The sequence below is a fragment of the Manis javanica genome, chromosome 1 (assembly GCF_040802235.1).
Source record: "Manis javanica isolate MJ-LG chromosome 1, MJ_LKY, whole genome shotgun sequence".
NCBI lineage: Eukaryota > Metazoa > Chordata > Mammalia > Pholidota > Manidae > Manis > Manis javanica.
The window spans coordinates 8,475,254-8,487,837 of record NC_133156.1 but is presented as its reverse complement, the minus strand read 5'-3'; the positions used below and the strand labels follow the sequence as shown (position 1 = coordinate 8,487,837).

The 12,584-nt window shown below is 40.2% G+C and overlaps 1 protein-coding gene across 1 annotated transcript in view; it reads left to right on the top strand.

The window, feature by feature from the left end:
• The first annotated feature begins 6,957 nt into the window (after positions 1–6,957).
• ZDHHC20 (zDHHC palmitoyltransferase 20) overlaps positions 6,958–12,584 on the top strand; it is a 160,275-nt gene continuing 154,648 nt past the window's right edge. The window contains exon 1 of the mRNA XM_073226133.1: positions 6,958–7,247. The gene's annotated coding sequence lies outside the window, so the exon portion shown is untranslated. The remainder of the gene's footprint in view (positions 7,248–12,584) is intronic.

Genomic DNA, 12,584 nt, shown 5'->3' with positions numbered 1-12,584 from the left:
CAGCATTTGTTGTTCCTAGTCTTTTCTATGTTGTCCATCCTAACTGGTGTGAGGTGATAATCTCACTGCAGTTTTAATTTGGGTTTCCCTCCTGACTAGTGATGTGGAGCATCTTTTCATGTGCCTGTTGGCCATCTGAATTTCTTCTTTGGAGAAGTGTCCGTTCATATGGTCTGCCCATTTGCTTTTTGGGTGTTGAGGCATGTGAGTTCTTTTATATTTTGGATGTTAACCCCTTGTTGGATATGTCATTTACAAATATATTCTCCCATACTGCAGGATGCCTATTTGAAGAACAAGGACTTTTAATTCTCTTAATTCTGTCCCCAGCATCCATCAAGAGCTGGCATATAGTACTGCTCAGAAAATATGTGACACGATGAAAGAAGGAAAGAGAGAAATACAAGTAGTATCCCCACGTGTGCAGGACCCTGGTCTTTCAGCTTCCTGTTACAGGACTGGGCAGGGAAAAGAGGAGCGCTCTCTTAGGAACCCTCTTAGGAGAACTACAAGACAGCTCTGGGCTGGCTCTGCCTTGCACAGGGAGGGCGAGTGTCAACAGAGTCTGGCCAGTTGTTCTAAATGTGGTTGGAAAGCAGAACAGGTGCTAGAGATAGAAACACTGAAGTGCCCTCCCAAAACTTAAAATAGGTGTAGCCTCAGGGAGTTAAACTATAAAATCAAAGCATAATGAGGAGGGTGAGGTCAAGGAAGGTGGGAGTGTAGGGCGATCCAAGAATCTGCCCTCTACCTCAACAACTACTAAACTGGCAGGAACTGCGTGAAGTAACTACCATGGTTCTCTGGAGCCCAGGAGAACAGGTCGAGCATCTGTGGGGAGCTTGATGAAGAGGCAGGTAACTTCGGGAGAATTTGAGCCTTTTGCAAGGTTGCAGTTAGCAGCCCAGCAGCAGGCAGCTGTGGAGGTGGCAGCCTACATTCCTGATGAGGCTTACTGAGCCCCGGTGGGCAAAAAGAACTTTGTCCCCCAAGGGTCAGGACTGTGCTCTGGGAGCTGATTGCTGCTTTTGGTCACTGAAGGGCCAGCACAGAGTTCAGCCATTGTCAACCCCACACCCACGGGCTGAAGCAGCTCCCCAGCTATAGGGGATTTAAAGAGACAAGACCTTCTCCCCTCCTCTTGGGAGCCAGACATTTAAGGAAATCTTTGTTAGGTCACTGGCTGGCCACAAACAAAATGGAAAAGAAGCTTTAGTGACCTCATAACAAGAAATAGACACTTTGCAGAAATAGGGAAGCCAAAAAAGAAGGCTGGATATAGCCCACAAAAAGCAAAAACAAGCAATCCCTAAGGAGTGGGAGAATTTGATTTCCAGATTTCCTACAACATATATTTAGAATGTCTAGTTCTCAACAAAAGAATTCAAAACATATAAAGCAACAGGCAAGCATGATTCATTCACAGGAAATAAAGAATTTCACAGAAACCATCCTGAAGAATACCAATACCAGATACTGTAATTAACAGTCAAAGACATCAAACCAACTTCATTAAATATGTTCACTGAGCTAAAGCAATCATGGACAAAGACTATAAAGGTAATCAAGAAAATGATGTCTGAACAAAATGATAATATCAGTAAAGAGAAATTATGAAAAGGAACCAAGCAGAAAAACTCACTAGAGCCATTAAGTGACAGACTTGAACAGGCAGAAGGAAGCATCAGTGAATCTAAAGATAATGCATTTGAAAGTATGCAGTTATGAGGAACAGAAAGAAAGAAAAATGAACAGTTTGAGGAATCTGTGGAACAGTATCAAATGAACAAGAGGATGCATTATATCAATCCCAGCATAAGAGAGAGAGAAGAGGGGGCAGAAAAACATTTTGAAGAAATAATGGCTGAAAACTTCCCGAATCTCATGATAGCCATGAATATACACACCCAAGAAGCTCCACAAACTCCAATCAGGAGATGAAACTATAAAGCTCTTAGAAAAAAACACAGGGGATAAGCTCTTGACATTGGATTTGGCAATAATTTCTTAGATATGAAACCAAAAGCACAGGCAACAAAAGAAAAAAATAGGTAATTTGATCATCAAAAATTTAAATGTTTGTATGAAAGGAGACTCTTAAGAGAGTGAAAAGAATTCACAGAATGGAAGAAAATATTCACAAATCGCATATATGTAAGCAGATTTAAAAAATAGAAAAAGGAATTGAACAGATATTTCTCCAAAGAAGATATATAGATGGCAACTTAGCACATAAAAGTGCTCAACATCATTAGCCATTAGAGATACACAAATCAAAACCAATTCACATCTATTAGGATGGCTATTATCAAAAAATTGCAAACAAGTTTGATGAGGATGTGGAGAAATTGGAACTCATACTTTTTTGGTGGGAATTTAAAATGGTGTTACTATTCATGGTAAACAGGAGGTTCCTCAAAAATCTAACCATAGAATAACCATATAATCAAGCAATTCCACTTCTAGGAATTCAAGAAGATACTTACATGCCAGTGTTCTGTACATCACTATGCACTTGGCCAAAAGAACACTCAAATGTCCACCAACAGATGAATTTAAAAACAAAATGTTGTGTATATGTATGAAGAATATTATTCAGCCACAAAATGAAATGACGTTCCATACATGCTACACATGAATGACCCTTAAAAACATTAAGCTAAGAAAAAAAGCGAGACCAAAAGAAACTAATAGTTGATGATTCCCCTTATATGGGTACCTAGAATAGGTACTTCACAGAGACAGAAAGTGGGTTAGATTTTACCCAAGGCTGGGGAGGAAGGAAAATGGGGCGTTACAGATTTTAGTTTGATGAAAATTTTTGGAAATGCATAGTGGAAATGGTTGCACAACGCTCTGAATACAATGCCACTGAATTGTACACTTAAAATGGCAAAATTATCAGATATGTTTTACACAATTTTAAAAATTAGTAATATACCAATAACACTGAATTGTACCCTTTACATGGGTGAACTATATGGTATGTGAATTATATCTCTATGAAACTATTTTTTTAAAAAGCACAATATATAATATAGACAAGGTTAACCGATGGGTGATAGGATGAGAAAAAGTGTTTGGAAATACCAAAACCCAACAAGGGATTAATATCTAGATCAGTGGTCTCAACCTAGTGAAACCCGATACCCTCCACACCACCACCATTTAAAAAAAAATATTTTGTAATCCCCTTTTTACCATCATGAAATGAAATTCATAAGCAGCATGACCTTATTTTTTAAATAACTTAATGCACTAACATAAAACAATTTATAATGAGATCATATACAATGAATATGTTATTAATATGTTCTAGGCACTACTATACTAGAAGATAAAAAAGAATCCTTATATATGTTTCTAAAGTACCTCCTAGGATCAGTACATGTTGAATATATGTAACAACAAAAACAAAACAAATGAGATTCTTAGTAGAAAAATCAGTACTTGGAATTCTACAGCCAGCAAGTTATCCTTCAAAAGTGAAGCAACCAACAATTCTCAGACTTTCTCAGGCAAAAATTTAGAGAATATGCCACAAGTATACTGCTTTGCAAGAAATTTTAAAAGAAATTCTCCTGAAATAAGGAAAATGGATATAGGTCAGAAACTCAGCTCTACATAAACAAGGGAGGGCACTGGAGAAGGAAGAGATGAAGATAAAATATTTTGTTCTTTAATTAGTCTAACAGGTAATTGCTCAAAATAATAATAACAACGATGTACTGGGTGAGTATAGCTTATGATGAGTGAAATGGCAGCAATACTATAAGGGACGAGACGGAGGAATCAGGAACACCGGTGTGACATGCCTGCACTGCCGTGGACTCATGGAGTTATTTGAAAGGAGACAGATTCGTTGTAAATATGCATTGCAAGCCCTAGGGTAAGCACTAAAACGTCACCTGCCGTAGGTTACTTTCAAAGGCTTCCTTCCCATAGCGATACAATACGACCCTTTCCCATGTTCTCAGGGCTCTGGCATCCCAGCCTTGACTTTCTCAAACACCCATCCCACCCCTCCTCCTTCAGCCATGAGTACATCCTGTGTTTCCTGGAACGACCCCCGAGCTCACCTGCCCCAGGGTGACTGTCCTTGCCCTTCACCTGGCCTGTGATGTCCTGAGTCTCGGTCCCTGGACTCAGAGCTCTGTGGGACTCACTCTCCCACATAACTCAGCTCAACTTATATTTCAAATCCACCTGTTCTTTTTCCACTTTTGTTTATTATTTTGTTTCAATGTTTCTTGTTCGATTTAGACAGAGGTTACTCCTTTAGTTACCTCTTTGGGCACACTGTATACTGTTTCAAAAGTAAGACTGCCTCATAAAATAAATTTTACTGCGAGTGAATTCAAGTTCTGATGGTTTATTATTTGCATTCTTTCTTAATATTAGATTTATTTGTGTGTTTTGGAATTGTGGTTTAATTCCGAATTTATGAGTTTTTCTTCTTCACTCTTTCCATATCACATGGCTTCCCTAAACCTTGTCTAATAGTTTCGTTGCTGCCTCTTGTACCCTTGTTTTTCCCTAGTCTTCACTTCAGAACCAGAATTTAAAATGGCTTTATGAGGTTCCTGGCTGGTGGTAACAACGGGGACACCACGGATCCAGTCCCCAGGCCAGCCGGCAGCTTGGTTCACTTCCAGTCAGGGAGCTGCAGTGTGTCCTCCATTCTCCGTTAAAGGCCACAATCCTACTGCTTTATCAGCAGTTTTTTGTTTCCCTTGTTGGGAGCTGGGGAGGATCGAGGGTGGGGATGGAGGTTTGAGCCTGAGTTTATCTCATCGGTTACTATTAGTATGTTTTTGGAGCAGAGAGGGTGCATCAAAATTGGTCTGAAGTCCTAACTGCTTCCTTATCACCTTATCCACCGCCACACTCTAATTCAAGCCACCAGCGCCTCTTGCTTACATGACTGCAACAGCATCCTAACTGGTCTCTCTTTCTAGTCTTTCTTCCCTTCAATCCATTCGTCCCACCATGGCCAAAATGATTGTTTAAAATGTAATTCCACTCACCTCACTGCTTTGCCCAAAGTCTCTAATTGAATCTGTACTGTCACAGTCAGAAGCTGAGTAAAATCATCATCCCAACGTAGAAAAGGAAGGAAGGTGTTAAAGACGCTGGCTCCTATTGTTTACAGACCAGGAAGTATTAACTCATATCTAGCCACTAAAGATAGAGACATTCTCAAAATGTGTATACTCACTGGAATGATCTCAAGGACAAGGAACCAGATCGTAAATGTTTTCTAGATCCCATATAGAATCAACACCTTCTTAGAACATGTGACAGTCATTGAGAAATCAAAAACTAATGTGATCTTGTTTGCTACTTCAAAATGAAGACAGCTAGATCACAACAGAAGCCTTCAAATGCCCGCTCAACAAATACTTACTGGATATTTCCCACTTGCAAGGCACTGTGGAGAAAATACGATGTATAAGAAATACTTCTACCTTCAAGGGTCTTAGTAGGTAAGTTAACTACAATTAGCATAAAATTCTTCACCTGTTGTTATGGGTTGGCTTGTGTTCCCTCAATGATGTGTCGCAGTTCTAACCACCAGTACTTCAAAATGTGACCTTATGTGGACTAGGATCACTGCAGATGTAATTAGTTAAGATGAGGTCATAGTGGAGTAGTGTGGGCCCTTAACCCAATATGAGAGGAAGAAATTTAGAGACTTAGACACAGGAAGGGAAACTGCCAAGTAACAGTAAAGGCAAGCTTGGGGTGATGGAGCTGTTAACTGAGGAATACCAAGGACCGATGGCTGCCACCAGAAGCTACGAAGGGGCAAGGCTTCTCCCCTACGGATTTCAGGGGGACTGTGGCCCTGCTGGCACCTTAATTAGGACTTCTAGCCTCCAAAATTGTGAGACAATAAATATCTGTTCTATTAACCATCTTTGTTATGGCAGCCCTAGAAAACTAATAAATGTGTAATAAGTAAAATGGCATAACAGAGAAATCATGTTCGGCTGACGTGATCAAGAAAGACTTCTAGAGGACATGGCGTTTGTGTTGAGCTTTAGTAGGACGATGTTGATTTGCAGACATGGCAGGAGAGGAAAAGGCATTACGGTCTCCACGTCAATCCAAATTCCATCTCGGGGCTCAACCCTCTCAAGGAGCCTCTCTGGAAACCAAACTGAATTTGCTCCACATTGATGCCTTGAATCTACTGTCAACTTTGCCACTGCCTAATATGACTTTCAAGGTATAAAATCTGGAAGAACGAATTATTTTACATAGTTTATTACTTCTCACACTAGTGTACAGTGATAAAATATTGTTTGCCTTTAGTACCTTTGCATCACAGTTTCTGCTTCATGGAGACCTTGGATAGAAACAGCTAATTAAAGTCTTAGTCTAAGTAAAATAGCCCGGACAGTAACAGGCAATGCGGTTTAGAATTACTTGTGATGTTTTCAACCTAGTATTAGGATGTCTTTCTTCCCAGTGATGTTTCTAGGTTCTGTTATGATTACAGGCATAATTGTTTGGCAAATCCTCCAATTGTAAATAAACTACAGAAATTTCGTTTCCAAGTTTCAGGGCAGGACAACGCTATTGCTCTTCTTCTCACAATTAAATCTTAAATTCGGGTTTCAAATCAAACTGACAAGACTCTCCATGGCTTCCATCCTAAATGACAGGCACGGGTTCCATCTGAAACATGGAGTAAATTACTTGAAAATACAGGGGTCTTAGCCAGAGACGCTCACGGTTCAAAGTACGAGCTCCTCGCCTGATGTCCAGTTAGGGCCCAACGCCCCAGGATAGCGAGTCCTGGGCACTGAGAGCCCCAAGTCCACGAAGGGGCCAAGGAAGGAAGCCGGCCCAGAGCCTCGCTCCAGGGGTGCCGGTTGGGGTGGGGGTGGGGGTGGGCGGGAAGGGCGGGGCTCGAGCGGCAGGACGCAGGCGAGGGGCGGGACCCGGCTGGGTGCGGCGCTGGAAGGAGCCGCGGAGGAGCCCCGGACCTTCGCTTCGGGGGGCCCAGCCTGGGAGGCGGGGCCGCTGAGCGCGGAGCCGCCCGGGTCGCCGCCGTTGCCGCCGCCTGGGCCCTGGAGCGCCGCACGAGCCCGAGGCGCCGGGAGCTCAGCCGCCGGCGGGACATGGCGCCGTGGACGTCCTGGCGCTGCTGCCAGCGTACGGTGGGCTGGGTGCCGGTGCCCTTCATCACCTTCGTGGGCGTCTGGTCCTACTACGCGTAGGTGGTGGAGCTGTGCGGTGTGAGTACCCGCGGCGGAGGGGCGGGCGGGCGCGTCGACGAGGGCGGGAGGACGGGCGGCGGGCCGCGAGGGTGGGCGGCCGCCCGGGTGGAGGGGCCCTGCCTGCGCCGCACAGGAGAGGCCCCCGGCCCGCGGCTCTGTGGCGGCCGCGGCGGCGCCCCTGAGCTCGGGGTCCCGGGCAGCGCCCGGTCCTCCGCGGAGGGGGCCAGAAGCGGGCTCCTCCCCGGGGTGGCCCGGCGGCGTCCAGGCTGTGTGCGCGGCCGGCTGTGCTTTCGCTGGCGTCGTCGAGTGGAGACGTTCCTCCCGGGTTGGTCGTCGGAACAGCTTGAGGAGAGCGCGTTCCCCGCAGGGCGGCGGTTGGCGGGCGGCTGTCCGCGGTCTCTGCCGAAGGCGGGCTCGCCGTGGACAAATGAGCGCCCGCGTGCGCGTGTCAGTGGCGCTTGACCGATTTTGAAGTTCATTTATTTCACTTCCGCCGCAGGTGCCTTATACACAATGTTTTAAGACAGAAAGAATGTGTGACACGATATATAAGCCCAGTTGTCTTTTTCTTGGCTGTTTCTTATGGAGGTTTATGTTTTTTTTCATCCTTAGATTTTGACGTTGTGTTTTGTTTTCGTTACTGCCATTTGTCTCGTTAATTCTTGATACGCAATTTCTCACCCGATTCCCCCGAAAACAGGAGTAACGTTGCAGTGCACTTCAAGAATTTGAGTACTAATTCGAATAGACTGTTAAAATTGAAGGCTATTGGTTGTCAATCAAACCTTGTTCAAGAGCTACTGCTGTGTTTGTGGTAGTAACTGATGGGTCTATCTTAATTGTTCATAGGCTTTGAGTGTGCAGCTATTTTACACTTAAACTGGCCTTATTCTGTACATGTCTGCTGCTTATGTCAATTCTTCGTGAAAACTTAGGACCAAATGATCTGTGGTGTTTGTAAAAGCAATCCTTTGCCGTCTCAATGATCTATTCTTAATCTCCAGACTCAACCCACAGCTCTCTAAAGGATCACTATTATACACACTAAAAAAGAAAGAGCCACATGAGATACACAATAATTGTGTGAATGAAAAGCCGTACCACGCACTTGCAACTGGCAGAATCAGAACTCCAATTACAGCTCTGAATTTGTACAGCTCTCAAAGAAATAATTGGTTAAATCAGAGTTCTACGTGTGGAAGAGAATACTTTGGCTTAGAAGGTTTCAGGGTGGGTTTTTAAATGAAAACATCCACCTCAGAAAATTACCTTTTACCTATGAAACATTTCATTTTGAAGAATGCTATTCTTGTAAGTAGGCCCAAATTAAATTAGTTGTGGAATGTATTTCTACTACATGAATATGGTTAATCTATTGAATATTATTTAATCTCATTGTTTTGGATACCAAAATGTTTGCCAAAAATGATGTTTGAATGAATTGAAATTGACTAGATGTAGGTATTTCTTGAGGCTTCTTATAGAAAGTAACAGTAATCAGGATTCTCATTAGTTATGGAAATACTTTATCCTATTTTCTTTGAAGTGGGATCCCTTCCAAAAGTTATACCAGTCTTATTTAATTTTGTCTGAAGATTATTCTCAGCCTTATTCTAATTCCATATTGGTTATGAAGTAAGGCTTCTGAAGGAACAATTACAAGGGTGCATCTTTGTTGAAGTGCACAGCTTAACCTATAGATGGTTTTGTCAAAAATATCAAAAAGTGACATTAAACATAAAGGGAAATGGACATGAGAAGTGCTGTGTGCTCTTAGGGATGGAGGGGACATTTCATTTGTTCTTTCCTTTAATCCTCTCAGTATCTTAACATAAGTATCTCTACAGATGTTCGCAGTGAGGCTGAGCAAATAGGTCATTTGGTTAGGTCACGCAGTTATCGAGTGGCTGTTCAAGGTGATGAATACCTTTCCACTTTGTGTGTAACTTTCACCGAGCCAATAGGATCAGTGGAAGTGTAATTGGTCCATAATGGGAGGTAGGGTGTGGGTTAGGTGATTGTGTTTGGAGATCATGACCTCATTAGGCTGTAGGCCCATCCTTTAGAAATCATAGCCTAGAATTTCATTAAGTATCAATTAGGGCGCATTGCTTGGCAGAATTTTAAAATATTCAGTGGTGAAAAGTCTTACAGAGGGCAGGCATTTAATACTTCTAAGTTATCTGAGTCTAATGAAGGAGAATTTGAGAGTTCTGCAGTGTCACTCATTCAACTCTCACATTAAAACTATCCTCTATACGTTTTCATAGCCCAGACCCTCCCACTGAAATATATTTATATATAGCTTTGCTTTAAATTGAGTGAGGTGTTATAAAAGTGCTGTTTTAATGATTTTTATGGAATTTTTGTAGCTTTTGATATTCTTTAACTAAGTGGGAGAGGATAATAATAATTATATCTTCACATGTGTTCATTGTGTTCATTTAGTTAATCCTCATAATAATCTCTGTAAAGTTAAGTAATGTGTGAAGCATATATGACTAGTAAATGGCATAATCAGAATTGTTACACAAGTGGTTTGGTTCTGGAATCCATGCTTTTAAAATTAACTACTATTGTTTACTTGGTTATTCAGATCTGGACACTCAGGGCACATTTCAGTCTTATCTGCGATCTATATCTATCTATCTATCTGTCTGTGTATCTATCTATCTATCTATGAATCATCTATCTATCTAATCTTTCATGTATCTATCTATCTATCTATATCTAATCTATCATCACCTCACAGGTGTGCTTGATACCAGCTCCTCTTAATCCTTGTATGATTTAGGTGTTTTCACCAAAAGGCAGATACTTGCATATGTAATTTTTTTAAGAACTAAGAAAGGCTGGGACCAGACCTGCGTGTCTATGGAGCATATGTTCTCATCTAGGCATTTTCAGTTCCTTGCTTTATTTTTAAGTATATATATATATATATATATAAAGTGGTTTTCTCCTAAAAGGTAGCAGAAGGTTCCTAAGTACTTGAGACTAAATGCCTGTCCCACAGTAGGACATTTGAACAAATAAATTGTTTATGAGAAGCCCTCATTCCTTCCCAGCCTTTATAACTTCCTTATTTTGTAATTCTATACACACACACACACACCATACACACACAGTCAGTAATTTCTATTAATAGAAGGAGTGATATTAAGGAAAAATTAAGGACGAAGTAATGCATCTAAGATGGCCATCTAACATAAGCAGAGAAGTTATGATTAAGTAATGAGAAGTATTGGGCCTTGATTTTAAATTAATGTGAAATTCTCCTTTAGTTTTCCCCTAAGGCTGATATTTAAACATATGAATTTAATTATGGGCAGATTGATGAATTTTTCCACTTGGGTCAAGATGGGTATTTTTGAGGAAGTGCTGTTTCGGGTTCCCAGGGTTTTATCAGAACTCCTTGTCTGGTCACTTGGAGCTGTTAGTAATAAATGTACCTCTTATTGGGCATATGGAGAATCTTAGGGCTTAAAGAGATTTTAAAGATGATCTAATCAACACATTTATTTTACTACTGATGAAATTGTTGCTTGGAAGAGCCATGTGGTTTGTCCAAGGATGAATATGCCTTTTATCCTCTTTTGGAGAGAAATACATAGAAATGTAACTCCTGAATTTATGTACTAATATTTCCTGTGTCTTTTTCATAATTTCTTCAAATTTTGAATGAGTTAAGAAAAAAGACTTAAACATCAATATTGAGCACACTGTCTTGACACAGTTTGATTCCAGTGTTTTCTACTGATTTCAAAAGAACCAGCTTTTGGTTTCTTGATTGATTTTTCTCTCTTACTTTTCTGTTTTCTATTTCATTGATTTCTTATATAATATTTACTATATCCTTTCTTCTTTTACTTTGGATTTAATTTGCTTTTTTTCAAGTTTCTTAATGAGGAAACTGAAGTCATTGATTTGAGACCTTAGGTGTTTAGTCCTATAAATTTACCCCTAAATACTGCCCTATTCACATGTCATCAATTTTGATATGTTGTATTTTCATTCAGTTCAAATTATTCCCTAATTTCACTTGTGACTTCATTTTTGACCCACGGGTTATTTTAGACCTAATGTGCTATTCAATATGTAGTTATTTGGGGGTTTTCCAGCTATCTTTTTGTTACTGACTTCAAATTAAATTCTATGTGGTCAGAGAACATACCTTGTATGACTTCAGTCCTTTAAAATATATTGAGGCTTGTCTTATGGTCCATAATGTAGTCTGTAGTGGAAGTGTTCCATGTTAATTTGAGAAAAATGTACTCTGTTTAGCCATGTATTTTGTTGTTTGTTGTTGGGTAGAGTATTCTATTGAGTCATAATACTCTGTAAGTGTCAAGTAAGGCAAGTTGGTTGATAGGGTTTTTCAAGTCTTGTGTTTTTGGTGATTTTCTATTTCTTTGATCAATTGATTATTGAGAAGAGGTACGGCTATACTTGTGAATTTGTCTCTTTCTCCTTGTAGTTTCATCCATTTTTTGCTTCATGTATTTTGCACCTCTGTAATTAGGCACATAAAATGTTCAGGATTGTTTTGTCCTCTTGATGAATTGACCCTTTATCACTATGAAATGACTTTCTTATCCCTAGTGATATAGTTTGCTTTGAAATATACTTAGGCAGATATTAACATGTCCACTCATCTTTCTTTTGATCAGTGTTAGCCTGGAATGTCTTTCCTTTTCCTTTTACCTTAACCTGTTGATGATTTTATATTTAAAATGTATTTCCTGTAAAGCAGCATTCAGTTGGGTCTTCCCTTTTTAATCCAATCTGAAAATTTCTACCCTTTTTCTTTTCTCCCCTTTTTCTTTTTGTATTGAGGTATAATTGACATATATCAGTTTCAGGTGTACAGCATAATGATTCAGTATATGTATATACTGCAAATGAACCACCACAATAAGTGTAGTTAACATCTATTTCCACACAGTTACAAATTATATTTTCCTCCTGCTGAGAACTTTAAAGTTGTTTAATGACTTTAAAATATTCAAAATAGCATTACTAATTATAGTCACCATGCTGTATAATCTCTGCTTTTTAATTGGGGTGTGTGACCATTTATATTAATGCAAATATTGATGTGGTTGGGTTTAAGTCTTATGTGCTTTTTTTATCTGTTCTCTTGTTTGTTCCTTTTCCTCCTTCTGTCTTCTTGTGAAATAATAAATTTTTAAGTGGTGTTAGATTTGAATTTTTTAATTCTGTTTTCTCTTCTTTGTTGGCTTTATTGGCTGTAACTCCATTTTGGTGAGTGCTTCAAGTATCATAATGCTCCATAAATGTCAAGTATGCATACGTCTTTAATTTACCATCGTCTACCTTCAAGTGATACACTAC